Source organism: Electrophorus electricus, chromosome 19 (genome assembly GCF_041902795.1).
Source record: "Electrophorus electricus isolate QZ-2024a chromosome 19, ASM4190279v1, whole genome shotgun sequence".
NCBI lineage: Eukaryota > Metazoa > Chordata > Actinopteri > Gymnotiformes > Gymnotidae > Electrophorus > Electrophorus electricus.
In genome coordinates, this window is record NC_137515.1 from 17603635 (window position 1) to 17619189 (window position 15555).

Sequence of the window (15555 nt, forward strand, 5' to 3'; positions counted from 1 at the left end):
TGTTAAGTGTGGTTAATTGAATTGCCATAGTCATGGTTTTCTTGCTTTTAGGAAAAACATAGATCCATAGATCCCTAAAACATAGATCCAAAACTGAATAGGACTAGCATGAGATATATTGTTAGAATTATGTCAGAATTTAAGTCAGACTCTTAGGTCTCACAACCAGATATTTACATGTGCAGCTGAAGATGTGAAAATGAAGACACCCTGCTGCCCTCAACACCAAGTTCATGAACGACTGGAAAGACTAGAGAAGCACCCACTGACTCAAACACCTTTATTATTTAAGAAAAGGAATCTTTATTAATATAATATGATACACACCAGAAAAGCAGGATGAGAGAGAGAAAAAGAGAGAGACAGAAATAGAGAGAGAGAGAGAGAGAGAGAGAGAGAGAGAGGGAAGAGAGAGAGTCCAGAGCAATGTCTGAGAAGGATGAGTTGAGCAGAGACTCTATGGGGAAAATGAGAGAGACAGAGTGAGTTCTATGTCTATCTAAAGGAGAACCTAGAGGTTCTGACGAGCATGGCACGCTGCAAAAAAAGATTAGAAGCTTATCAAACTAACAAAGAGAGACAGAGAAAACTAACACGTGTTCATAGGCTGACTGGAGGTTTGGGAGGAGTAGAACTGAGGAAAGGGAGTTCTAAAGTTCTTAAGATGCACTGGCAGGAAGAGAAGGTAACACAGCAGAGAGAAGAAGAGAGAAAGACAGACCAGGTTTTTTAATCTCTTATGCAAGGTGCATATTTTTAGCCTCATGTAATATCCCCTCTGCTGTGTAATACAGGAAGCTGAATCTGAGCACAAGTCATGACACAAACTGAGCATCAACTTTTCATAGTCACTCACTATCTGACGATAACAAGGAGAGACACATGGAGGAAGGGATGAGGGGTGGATGGGAGGTCCAGGTTGTCTAACAGAGTGGAGAAGGGACAGAAAACAAAGATAAAGGGAGGGAGAAAATGGGTTAAGAAATTAGAGTGAGACAGGCGGTGGAAACGGCTAGAGCGGCGACACCACGCTCGGTACTAACTGAGATGATCGAGATAAAAGGATGATACAAAGATGAGAGAGGAACGTGGAGGTGTCAAGTGAAGGTCATGTGGTGTAGCTTAGACACGGATCACTCCGGCTGGGGCAAAGTGGGATTAGTCTATGTGTGGAACAGGAGTGTGTGTGTGTGTGTGTGTGTGTGTGTGTGTGTGTGTGTGTGTTCAAGTGGGCATAATCCCTCCCCTAATCTTTAAAAACATCAGGACATCTGCTCCTCTCTTTGTTAAGAGTCATAGTCCTAACTGTCTCACTATGCCAACTTGTTTCTTCTCATTACAGAAGGTTGGGTACTTCTAACCTGCTTATGGTTTTGACTTCTGGAAACTTCAAATTTTTATTTCTCTCTGTCCACTGAAGCCCATTATCCTGAACTAATGAATAAATATCTACTTTGCTGGATGGGATTCCTGTCTCTGGTCTTGTCTCAGGGGCTGCGGGTGGGGAGGCTGTATTTCTTGTTAGCGTTTGTTTGTTTGTTTGCACTGCACTGAAAAGGAGGGAGAGTAAACAACAAAAAGCCGGTGTCAGTGGGGGAGGGGAGCTTCTGTAGAGTGCTTATGCATCTTTAACTAAACCAACCTCACGATCAATAAAACTGACAGTATGCGCGTACTGTGCCATCACATGCACAATCACTACATGCCCAGGATGTAAGCCTGCACGCGCAGAGCCAATACATCAGGATCCTGAAGGCACTCCTCACAAAGCTGCAGAGCTGTCCATAATTGTTGCAATTCAGGCTCGAGCTGTAGACACACTATGTACTGTTTCTCTCTAGAGATCTACTAGAAGGCAACGCATTGTTTTTATTTATATGTATTTGTCTGGATGGCTGTAGGACTGAAGTGAATGGTCATCATCATCATCATCATCTTTCATTCTGTAGTAAGTTGATTTGCTCCGAGGGCCACTGTTAACATCAGCCCTATAGTGACTGGAATGTTGAAAAGCAGACATTTGGCTTTTGATATAAAGACTAGACTAATGGCTACACAACCACTATTCTGAAAGAGCTATGACGCACACCTAGAAATACAATGGATTGCAAACAAATATTTCCTGCACTTTTGTGTACTGCAAAATTACTCCATTAATTCTACTCACTAGAGACTATTGCTGCTTAATACCGTTATTCTTATATCTAACATTACACTGACCTTAGTAAACAAAAAAGACTTTTGGATCTGTGAATGAATGCTATAGTTCTTCACACTGGAAGCGGTCAAATATTTCCATAATGGACAGAATTTGTAAAACTTTCTTAACCTCACTGTCAGGACACTGGGTGCCTCCAGAAAATGCACACACAGAATTCTGCTGAAAAGGAGTAGCTCACTGTGAACCCAGATGAAGACTTTGGGTCTGGTCCTGGTTTCTGACACACAGCTACTTAACATGCAGACTGAGCGGCTGAAGCAGTTTGATTCAGCAGCAAACCGCTGTTTTCTCTACAGACGCCATCGCTTTGTTCCGCTGATTCTCCTCCACTTGCTGCCTTGCACACCTCACAGAACAGTGGGAACCATTAGAATATTTATTTTCATTTGTAGCAAGGACACATTCTTACACTGCGTAATTATGAAAGAAGGGTCACTGAAGCCCATGGGTTACATATTTTCATTCACCTCATCAACTCCTGGTTTTTTATTTAGTTATTAATCTGAAGGCGTATTATTCTTCCGTGAACTTCCGTGAATTATTAAGTGAGTACATTGAAGTTAAGATTTTTAAAAAGTAGCCTTTTTATAATAGTGAGGAATAAGGGTCTGTACTCACCAGCAGGTCCTGTGAGCTTAAGGGTTTAAAGTATTTATTACCATTCAAAGCCCAATGAAGACATTTAACAAGTTTTATGGTCAGGCAGAGCTGATCAATAACCAGCACTCTTACTCGGATGGGCTTTGTAGACTCACCATGGACAACACTGTACAACAGCCCCAAACATCTCCATAACTCTTTTAAATATTCGACTGAAGATAAGCAGAAGCTTATTGAGCACACTGACAAAAAGCATTCCTGCTAAATATTTCATTAAGTGCATAAATAAAAAGCGTTAAATTATATATAGCACTTACTCTCGCAAAAACCGACGTCCCTCACCGGTGCCTTTGGCTCCTGTCGCCTTCCTTTCTGGGCCTTGAACCTAAAACTATCAGCGCTTAAATGTTTCCTCAATGAACGCAAAGCACTCGATGCTCTGTGCTGTTACAGAGTAATTGGAAATGACTGACCTTCATCACTCATCAGTGTATACATAAGTTGGAAGTGACAAAGCTTTGGCAACAAAAATCCTTGGTTTGAAAGTAATAAATAAGAAAAGATTGGGGGGCTCATTATATTGTGATGAAGTGAGCAGGAAGCAGAATGAAAGAGAGATAAATAGATAGATAGAGAGAGAGAGAGAGAGAGAGAGAGAGAGAGAGAAGTGGTCAGTCATAAGGGTGCTCTTATATTCAAGTGTGATTTATAAAAAGCAAACGTAGGGTGAGAGAGGGAAATAGAGAGCTGGATGGAGACTTTATCCCACATCTTCCATTATTATTCACAGATTTCAACATGAATTTCCCAGTTGCTTCTCAATTCCCATAAACGAACAGACACCAGTGAGCGGCTGCGTTACCTATGCATTACTACTGAAACAAAGCCCAAAATAACTCATCTTAGAAATCTATTAAAATATGTCATCTTTTTTCTTAAGGCACATCCAAACATAGAGTTATGTTTTTGTATTGATTATAATTCTTTTTTCAAGTTTTCTGTATACCTGAATACAAGTAAAATTCCAGAATTGGAAGAACAAGGAACACACAGGTGCTGAAATGGCCTGTATCTGGCTGGTTATGTGCTATGAATTAACCTTATCACTAGCAGGGGCAGAATTAGGGGAATATGTTAACTGTGACTGAGAGGAAAGCAATAACCTCAGCTGGGAATGTGGGTCTTGCTCCCTCTCTCTGCACCCACAGCCATCCCCCACAGGCACTGTGTTGAATACCTCTGACACTTAGCTGTAGCAATTGTAGAAAGAAAAAAAAGAATGTGTGTAAAATTAGTGAAGTTTCAAGCATTCACACTATCATCGTGACTGGTGCTCTTACGTAACACAAGCAAATTCACTCCCACCGTAATTCAAATGACCAAAGTCACGTCGCTATTACACAAAGCCATAAGCAACTGTCACACACTTATGGCAAAGTTATGAGCCGTCAAAGGGGAATGAATGGAAAGAGGGAAGGATGAGAAAGAAAGAGAAAGAAAAAAGAGTGACACAAAGAGCGAACAGTGATTTGAAAAGAATGTCAAACGAACTGTCTTTATACAGAAGCCTCAGGGTGATATAACATAAAGCAACAAAAAGGAAGAAATTGTGTTTTTGAGAGGGAGCATTCCTTATATTAACCATTCATGATACTTAAGCAGCACACTCCGTCATGGCCTGGAATGGGAACTGAGACATACAGGGAGCTGGAGAGAGGCAGATCCAGGAAGCCTGTCGAAGGGAGATAAACGGACTACAGATAGGGATAAAGAGATTGAGCAAAACCAATTAACAGTCAGCAATTATGATCACTGGTAACCTTTTGATGGAGGCAACAGGCCCAGACATGCTTGTGTGTTTGTGTGTGTTGAGTAGAAAGAATGAGAGAGAGACACACAGAGAGAAAGAGGGAGAGAAAGAGAGAGAGAGAGAGAGAGAGAGAGAGGGAGAGAGAGAGAGAGCACTTTTGCATATCTTCAGAACTGCAATGACAGCAGCTGGACAGACCGGAATGTGACATAAACAAATATTAGTATTATATATTAAAAGTCTTTTTCATTATATTCTTCCTATATCTACCTATTATATCTTCGCCCAGCGATATTTCTATTAGTTGTTTTGTACAGTGTATGTGCAGTGTGTCTATATGTGTCTACAACCGTTGTTAACGTAAATCTTGCACTGTGTTATATACAAGTAGACACTTACATTACCTTTCTGTGACATGTCCTTGAGACAAAGCATGCTGCTGTTTAATTAAAACAGAATAACAATAACATTATTATTCTCATCATCATCATTGCTGTTGTTGCTGGTGTTGTTGCTACTGCTACTACAGTTCTTTGGCAAAGTTTTCAAACAGCTTTCAGAAAGTTTTCAAATAGCATGTTTAGCTATGGCTGTGCTTGTGGAACCAATTGGCTAAATGGCTCACAAATGGGGCCAAGATCAGTACTTGCACATTGGTGTGTTCAATTGGTTTTTAAAGAACAGCTCCACTGATCTAAGAATTGCTGTCCATATGATTCTAAGAGATTAGTTGTATAAAGCAGTTGGGTTGATAGGGCAGGTTTTTTGTAAGCCATTACACAATTAACTTATGCTTATAAATCCAACTTACTTTTCAGTAATCAATCTGTTACCAAGAGAAGACAGTTCCAGCTGTCACTATAGAGGGTTTTCTCTGTATGAATAGACTAGTGAAGCCACATGCAATCCCCAAATCAACCTAGCATACAGAGTATACTCTGACCTGTATGCATATTCATATGAGGCCTGTACATGTGTGTGTGTGTGTGTGTGTGTGTGTGTGTGTGTGTGTGTGTGTGTGTGTGTGTGTGTGTGTGTGCATATTAGTGTTGTTTGACTCTTATAGGGCAGTGGGGTATATACACACTAATAAGCTGTCCTACTTAAAAAACAAACACGTTTTTCCTCTACTGTGGTTTATGAAGAATGGGACTCAGGAAGTGTTGTGCTAAGATTGGAATCGGACCCAATTTCAACTGTCTCATCATCTCTCTCCCTCTCTTTCACTCTTTTTGATAAGAGGAGTGCAGGTCTGAATTATGATAATAATAAGAAGTCTACAGAGACAGAGGGCATCCGGTGGCCGTCAGAACACAGAACAGCAGAGCCGGGCCCTTATCTTCAAGGACGACCTCATGGACCTTTCCCACTCAACCCCAAGAAAGAAGAAAAGTACGCATGCTCAGACTTTACATTCCCTTCCAGCAAGACCCATGTTCCCAAAAACAAAACAGAACAAAACAAAAAAGATTAAAAACCATTGTTGACTGCATGTTGGGATTTGAAATATGTACTCCTGTAAGACACAGATACATATCTCACAGGTGGCTGCTGGTGCCAAACACCACATGGATGTGTGGTAGAGGAATATGGTCACAATGCTCCTTTGCATGTTCAGGTTTAATAACAGAGAACATTGCATTCCAGCTGTAGCTTACGTTGACCAGTGCCTGCATAATACAGAGAGTCTCAAGAGGCCCACCGAACCTGCCATGTAAGCATTGTGCTTCGTCTTGCTCAAAAAAGGTTTCGGCGTTTCCAGGCAATTAGGCCTGCTGTCCATCATCTCGGCTCTCCCTCTCTCATCCTTCCAGCTCGCTCTCTTCTTTCCTTCTTGTTCTGCTGCCTCCCTTCACACGGCGTGGAAATGGATAAGGAGGACGTCACATGTGCCAACAATAGACAAGAAGTGAGACAGAGGGTGGACAGCTAAAGCTTTAAAATGTTTTGAAAGAAAATGTTTATAAACCCCTTTTGAATTATCCGGAATTATTCGTGAAAGGTTGCTAATGTAATCTGATCATCTAAGACATAAATAAAAACTTTCTAATTTAGGAACACACACCTTTTCCATTCCCCTATCTAGTTTTCTTATCAGTTTAATTGTGAAGCTGACCTGCCCTACCATTAAAAAAAGCACAATTTGGGTTATGTAATCTGCAAGGCTCTGTTGCAGTATGCGCAATATGGTGCAATATTGTCTGATCAAGAGAGATTTTAGGGGGCTTCCATCAGCCTGTAGTCATGGACATTCAGTGGTGTTGCTGCTCAGCCTGTAATAGTGAGTGCCACACAAAGATCAGTGCATGTTCAGAATTCTCAAACAAGTGACAGAAATCCCTAGAGTGACACCTAAGGACTGCAGACGCCCCTTACACTTGTGAGATTGTGTTGCATTTCCTAGTGTTTGCAGATCTCTCCTGGAAACCTGGTCTCTCAGCAGAAAAAATGGCCAGTCCAGAAAAATGAAACAACGTGTTCTCAGTGCTGAGCTATAGACAGACTCCCACATAAACTCTTTATAATCGTAAAAGCAATTCTTCTGATGCACATACTCAAATGGTCACCTAGGTTTTTATTTCTCCCTCTTAATAGGGGAAACTCTCCTGCTCTTTCTTTTACATGCACACAAACAAAAACAACAATTTCTATCCCTTAGAGAATGTGTAGAAAAACAGAGCGTAAACCACACACACACACACACACACACACACACACACACACACACACACACACACACACACACACACACAAACAGAGTCACCTGAGCAGGAGAATGAGAGCCCTTGAGGTCTGCCGTAAGCAGTGTGTGAAATAACTCATTGCACAGGTAGGTAAACAAGAAAACAAGTTGACAGTGAATATGTGAGAAATAGATCCAGAATAAATGAAGATAAATGAAATAAATAAATAATCAACAACAATAGAAACAACAATAATGTTACTTATCAGTAAATTAAATCATGCATTAGCATACCCAATAATCATATTGCTAAGGTAGAAGGATGACAGTCTATGAAACTGTAATAAAAGGATCTTAAAATCGACTCTTAAAGATATGAGTAAGCATTGGACGGATCTGAGAGCTAGGGTAATGCGATCCCTCATTCCAATAGAGTGTGGATTCTGGGGCCCACACTCGGAATTCATCTCAGAGTAATAACAGAACCCTGGGGTATGCCAGATAAGAGGGCACTGCAATAATCTAGTCCAGATGTAACATTTCTCACTCTGAGCAGTAGAGAGAATGTCATGGACATTGGTAATACAGACCTCCCTATATCAAGGAAAATAAATTTGCAGCAGATTTTTGAATGGTTGTGCTGGCAAGGACAAGATTTAAATTGTAGACATGCATTTTAATCTTATATGGAAACAGGAACAAGAAAACAGAACTTCTAATCTATTTTTATTATTATTCTGAGGCCTTGACCCCCTCCCCTCTTCAGGGACTACTATTATATTTTAAATGAAGGCATGTATATAAACAACTATATTTATAAAAATCAAATCAACAATTCAGCTGACCAAAATCCTTCAAGGATTCCCATCAACACAAAACCAAAAGAACAGCTAATCTTAAACACATCTCTCTCTCTGTCTCTCTGCACTCTGCTCCTGCATTTAGTTACCAGCCAGATATTGACTGGCATATTTGTGTTGGGTAGTATGTCACAGCAGCCTTGGCCATGAGATGTATTGTAGTTCTGTCTTGTGAAAAGGACAAACCTCCCCACAACTTACTGCGGCTAAAAGTGTAACAATCAGAGAAGTTCGGCGAGTTACTCAGTAACTCAAAAATAAAAATGGCATTGTACAATTTAGAGAAGGGAAAAATGCTGAGAGCCTTTCTGTCGAAAAGGTCATGAGCTGAGCATTTGGAAGCTGAACATTAGGTAGGTAGGCTCACAAAACCCTCATTACAGGGGCGAAAGGCCAAGGAATGGCCAAAAAAAGGTCAACAAAAAGGTTAAAAGCCCATCAGCCTGATCCCATCTATGTGCGCTGGTGGCTTGATGTCATACTAACAATCTATGATACGTACCGGGGTTGCAACATTTTGAGCAAATGGAAATTATTACATGGACTAAATAATTATGAATTATGAAAATTAAGTGTTGTAAACATCATGGAAGTCTATTCATTCCTTAAATGTAAGTAAGTAATTTAGTGCATTTTATGGAGAAAGCACATTTCAAACAACAGTTGTTGACCAAAAGACTGAACAAAGTTGCCTGTTTAGTTAACGCTACAGACATACTATCCACCCACTTTACATAACTAACATAGCTTTACTATTTATTTCTAACATACTGAGACCAACCAGCTGATATATGCCATTTGACATTCTGGACTACAAGATGAAGATCATCGGGGAGCAGTGTCCTCCATGGAGAAGAACACTGGAAGCCAAAATAAGGGCCACAGGACAGAAGTTAGCCAGCTATCAAAACTGCAGAAAGTTGTGGTGAAGGTATCTGAGAAATACAAGAAGTTGTCCATACCTGAGGCCACAGAGACTGCCAAGCAAAGATTAACAGCTCTGGCTGCCTGGCCAAAGAGGTACACAGGAGAAGTAGAAGCCAGGATAATAAACAAGTTGCTCTCCTGTGAGCCTTCCAAAGTGTACTTTGGTGGCAGGGTAATAACATAAGATCAGACCCATCAAAGCTAGAAAGTGAACAATACTGGAAAAGCATATTGGAGAAGGAGGCATCACACAGCAATAATGCCCAATGGTTACTGAACCTGAGAGCAGACCACACAACCTCCCTGAACAGGATCCAGTAATCAACACACTAGCAGATGTCCAAGAAAGGCTCTGTGAAAAGATGCCCATGAGACACTCCAGACAATCCTGGTTCCAGTAGTAATCAGAACACTAGGGGCTGTAACCTCCAGACTGGGAGAGAGGCTCCAGCAGATCCTAGAAACAACATCCAAGATCTTCTGTCTAGAAGGCCCCAGAAGCTCCCAGGCCCCAGGGCTCCCAGAACCAGAAAAAGACTGCCTGAGGGAGGGCGAGTGGGGAATTTTTATTTAAAATTTATATATATATATATATATATATATATATATATATATATATATATATATATATATATATATATATATATATAAAAGAGAGTGAGAGAGAGAAAGAAGAGAAGAGAGAGACTGAGAAAGATAAACAAGATGTTTCAGACAGATGTCCTCCTTCAACAGTTGTGCAAGCAAAGCAAATTGTTTCTGAAATTGTAGGAGGAGGAATGAGTTTATACTTGAGAAAGTAAATGTTCAAATCATGATATAATCATAATATTCATTCCACACATACACACACACACACACGCACACACACACACACACACATATATATATATATATATATATATATATATATATATATATATATATATATATATATATATATATATATATGTGTGTGTGTGTGTGTGTGTGTGTGTGTGTGTGTGTGTATATGTGTGTGTGTGTATATATATATATATATATATATATATATGTGTGTGTGTGTGTGTGTGTGTGTGTGTGTATATGTGTGTGTGTGTATATATATATATATATATATATATATATATATATATACACACACACAGACACATATACACACACACACACACACACACACACACACACACACAATAGAGGAAGCAGTTGGAATAGTACAGTTTCCACATCAGAGAGGCTATAACTATTATTCTTTAAAGCATTTAACAAGATGCTTCAGTCGGCAGTTATTCTTTGGCCTCAATGTGAGATAAAGCTGTGTGTCATCAGCAAAACAATGGAAATAAAAATATATTTCTGAATGAGATATTATATTTTGGATGCATACATAGTGAGAAGAGTACGGACCCTAAAACACATCCTCAAATAACCCCACAGATAAGTGTGGCAACTGTTGATAATAAATTGCTAATAAGAAGTCCTGTGAAGTCCAATAATTGCAGAAATGCATTCAAGACATTCAACAAGGATGTTAAGATCTGCTGCATCAAAAGTGGCACTGAGGTCTATAAGGGTTATGATAGCACAATTACTGGAATTAACAATAAGTAACAAGATGTTTGCCATTTTTACCAAGGTGGACTCTGTGCTATGAATATCTTAAAACCAGACTGGAGAGTTTTAAAAATGTCATGTTTGCTCGAGTATGAGCAAAGTTTGTTTAAAAAAGCTTACTTTAAAACTTTGCAGAGGAAAAAAATATTTTGAAAATGGATTGAAAGAATCTCTGGGTTAAGATTATGCTTTTTAAGAATAGGCTGCACTACTGCAAGTCTGAAACATGCAGGAGCAAGTTCAGTGCTCAAACAATGTTTAATGTATGAAGGATTCGAAGACCTGTTTCATCAAATGTCACGTCTAAGATATATGAAGATATAACATCACAATGAAACGTTTTCCATGGACCAATTTTTGAGAATTTTGCAACCAAACAATTTTTTTTTCCAATACGCAAAAGATAACTGGATGATGTTCTACTCCATCCACATACTCCAGTATGCAAAGAGAGCTATCTTTCATGACATACAATGGTGCCAGAAAACCTTTCACAAGTGGGCAGAACCTTTATACGTTCACAGGACCTTGCTGTATGATTTGCATGTCGCATACGGGATACTATACCGCATACTTCTATGGGAACCAGTATGTAGTATACAGTATATAGGAGGCTATTTGGAACATAGCCCAAGTTTGTGTCTTTGCCACATCCAGTAACAGGAAATACCATTTCATATTTTTTTTATTGCTTTTTTTATTTATAGCAATAAACTGCTGTTAAGCCTACACCAAACACACCAAACATTTTTGCTCTGTTGCTAACCTATACTCCACACAAGCGGCCAGCTTGTATAATGCAATGACGATTCTTTTATTGGGTGACCCCTGACTGGAAACAATTGGCCCTACGGATGGCCTGATCATGGTGCATTGCATTCCCAAATGCAAGGTGGAAAAAAAATCTCTCCATAGCCTTGCTTGTTTCAATACATTCACTGACAAACAGCAGCTATACACAATATTTTTTCACCTAATCATTGTACTGCACTTAACTGTTGTGGATGGAAACACAACTTTTCTTTTCTGCCCAATTTTTGAAAATCTGCATAACATTTGCAAAACATTTGAATAGAAACCCAGCCTAGTGGGCTTCATATGTCACACAATATAGCTTAGAAAAAAAGAAACAAACAAGCTCAAACTGATTGAAAACAGTAGAGCAGTGTGGGTCAAATGAGGGTTCATAGAGTGTATAATCATGATTTAGCTTCTCATGTATAATTCTTAATCATAGCTGTGAAGAAATGCAGAAAATGTTCAGTTTTAAAGAACACATTATGGATCTGGTACACTAGGGTTAAGTATTGAGTCTTTGACAGAAAAAGTACTTTTTATGGCTTTCTGGTCAACAGTCAGATATTTTTTTAAAAATCTGATAAGGCACCTGCAACTTGCTTTTCCCCATTTCAACTCTGCATTTTTACAATCCCACCTCAGCACCTGAGTAGTGTCATTCTGCCATGGTTGGAACTTGAATTTAGCTCATCTGGTTTAAACCTATTTTGAATTTATTTGGAGTTATGCATGGCAAAGCAAGAATAATAAAACAACTGTGTCTTGTTCCTGTTTAACTAAGGAGTAGGCATTCACGTATGCACCTGTAAAACTGAAACTGAAAAATGACTGACTTCAACAACCAGGAATTGTAGGGGCAGGAATTTGGCAGGGCAATTGTTCTGGCATCAATACTAATAGGGAGGTATACAGAAAACATTAGATCCAAATTAGGGCCATGCTCATAAGAGTCCAGTAATTGATTTTACATAATTAAAAGCATCAAGAAGATGATTGAAATCACTAGCCATAGGTTTTGGAGGAAGAACAAACATGAACATTAAAATCCCTGAAAATCAATAGACCTTGCTAGCAGGCATGAAAAACAAACAAAAAACAGCATTTGTTAATAAAATAACTTCTAGGTGAGCTGTATACAAAAGAATTAAAGACAGGATTTATGGATATGTGTCTTAGCATTTTAATTTCAAAGCTAGAGTACATTTGAACAGTAAGAGCAAGACATTTGAACAGGTTCATAAAAACTACAGCCACACCTACACCTCAGCCAGTAGTCCTAAGGGAGCTGAAGAATTTATAATCTGCAGTCAAGAGTTACAGAAGAGAACTCAGTTGTGCCATGCCAAGTTTCTTTTAAAAATAGAAAAGCCAATTCATAGAAGTGAAGAAGTCATTTGAAACAAAAGTGCCATCTTAGAAAGTATGGGCTCTGTGACCAGGACATGTATATAGTTCAGTATTCTGAGGTTTGGGCAGTCCATTCCCCCTCTGCAAAGGAAGAATGGACTCACCAGGAAAGAGTGAAACTATAATCAGTCGAGTCTACTGGAAAAGCACACCAAAAATGGGCACACTTTGGTTCCAGGTGTACCTCTGATGTATGAAGTAATCTTGCCATGGACTTCAATAAGCAGACACAAAGTTTAAAGGTGAGGAGGTCACAGCATTGGCCCTTCAAACTATTCTCATTTCCCCCAGATTGCCCATCCACTTTTCCAATTTTCTGTGGCGCTTTTTCTGCTAAGCAACGTAGCAAGGCAGAGGAGAAGTTCAAATAGGTCTTGGGTAAGAAAATCTGAGATTACATTTACATTTACATTTACGGCATTTAGCAGACGCTCTTATCCAGAGTGACTTACAAAAGTGCTTTGTCATTTACTCATAGAATATATCCAAGTACAGTATAGTAGGTTAGAATTAAACATACCAATGAACTAGAATACTGTAGAATACAGGGATGAATGCTGATACCTAGAAGTGCCAAATACATATGGTCTATCTTAAACAATGATAAGTAGTATAAAAAATAAGTGCTAGAGTTTGTTAAAAAGCATAAATAGTGCCCTACAATAAGTACTAAATTAGTCAGTCAATACAGTGTCAGTTGTCCTTTAAATATTCTGCAAATAGATGAGTCTTCAGTTTGCGTTTGAAGACTGCAAGGGACTCTGCTGTCCGGACAGCAAGTGGGAGTTCATTCCACCATCTTGGAGCCTGGACAGAAAATAGTCTCGATGTTTGTTGTCCATGAGCCGAGCTGTACTTGAGGTTCGAAGTACTTGAGGTACAAATCGGGCTTTGACCATTGACCTCATGTATGAAGGGGCTGGTCCATTTTTGGATTTGTAGGCAAGCATCAAAGTTTTAAATCTGATGCGTGCAGCTAAAGGGAGCCAATGAAGGGAGCGCAGCAGTGGAGTAACATGTGTGAACTTCATTAAAAGTAACTCTGTTTAGATTAAAGTAACTCTGTTCCCCAAAATTACAACTTTGTATGTCCACAGTGGACATTCTGATGAAGAGTAGATATTGGCAATCATAGATTAAAACAGTAGAGACAGCCACACAAAAAAACAACTAAAAACAAACACCATGACCATACACTTAACACGCTTAACAGGTATGAGGTGATGGCTAGCCAACAAGCACATGGACACCATCTTGCCTTAAGGAAGTATCTAATTAATATAGACTGACCTGATAGATCCATCGGAATACTCTGAATTCTTAATGATTTCCCCTCTCAAATCAATTTAAGTCATTGTAGATGGAAGGGAGCAGATATTTTAAGTAATTTAAGATTTCAGACATTAATCAAAATAACCATTAAATGCAATACACCAAAAGCAGGTGTGATGTGTAAAGAAGGGTTGCAGAAATTAGCTAATAAATTGATGTATATTTTATTGTTAAATGAATGTATATTTTATTGTTAACATGATGTATATTTTATTGTTAAAATGAATGTATATTTTATTGTTAAAATGATTTATATTTTATTGTTAATTGATGTATATTTTATTGTTAAAATGAATGTATATTTTATTGTTAAAATGATTTATATTTTATTGTTAATGGATGTATATTTTATTGTTAAAATGAATGTATATTTTATTGTTAAATATATGTATATTTTGTTGTTAATTGATGTATATTTTATTGTTAATTGATGTATATGTTATTGTTGGATTAGTTTAATTTCTGTTAAATGTTTTTTTATCATTATTTTTTCAATGCTATATCTAATTGGATGCATGAACACATAAAATGAAAATCTAGAGGTATTAATTACTTTGCTTTAACAATAGAGAATTTTTCATTTGATGTTTGTTATGAAATATATGCTAAGAAAATGCTTTTTTAAACAAAGTCTGCTTTATTGGGATCATACAAGCTCTTACTGTGCTACTGCTTCCCAAGAAAAGAAGTAAACCATTATGCCAATGTCCAAATGTTCAAAGTCATGTATAATTTAACTTTGCCCATGGTAGAGTAAAAGCCCTCTTTAGTATCCTACACTAATGTTATAATGAGAACTAGTAAATTATTTTTGAGAGGCACACTTTTATGATTGCTCAGCACACAACACTCTTTGGGCTACTAAATTCAGCAAATTCAAATTGTGTTTATCATTGCAAATATTTGCTAATCAGTACATTGTCTGCTTTACTGTCACTACACAACTCTATTGTTGAATTGTGGTGTGGCATACACATACACATACACAGTTTCATCTTGAATAAAATGGTACCTTTTGATTAGCATTTGCCAAATGGTATCGGCAATCTTGTGACATACTTGGACCATGTATCATGTACTTGGACCACAAACACTCATTACAAACACATATTAATATAATTGTGTCTGTTTCAGTGGGTTGTTCCCAAAACAATGCAGTGGCCACAGATGAGAGAAAACACTTCTAAATCTGTGATCTAATCTTGTTCACATTGAGCAATCTTGCTCCTTTGCTGGTGTGAGATCAGGGACTTTTAGTATTGGCAACAAGTCTAATGACAGCTTCGAAGAGTGGAAAAATCTAGGATCATATCAAATCACCAAC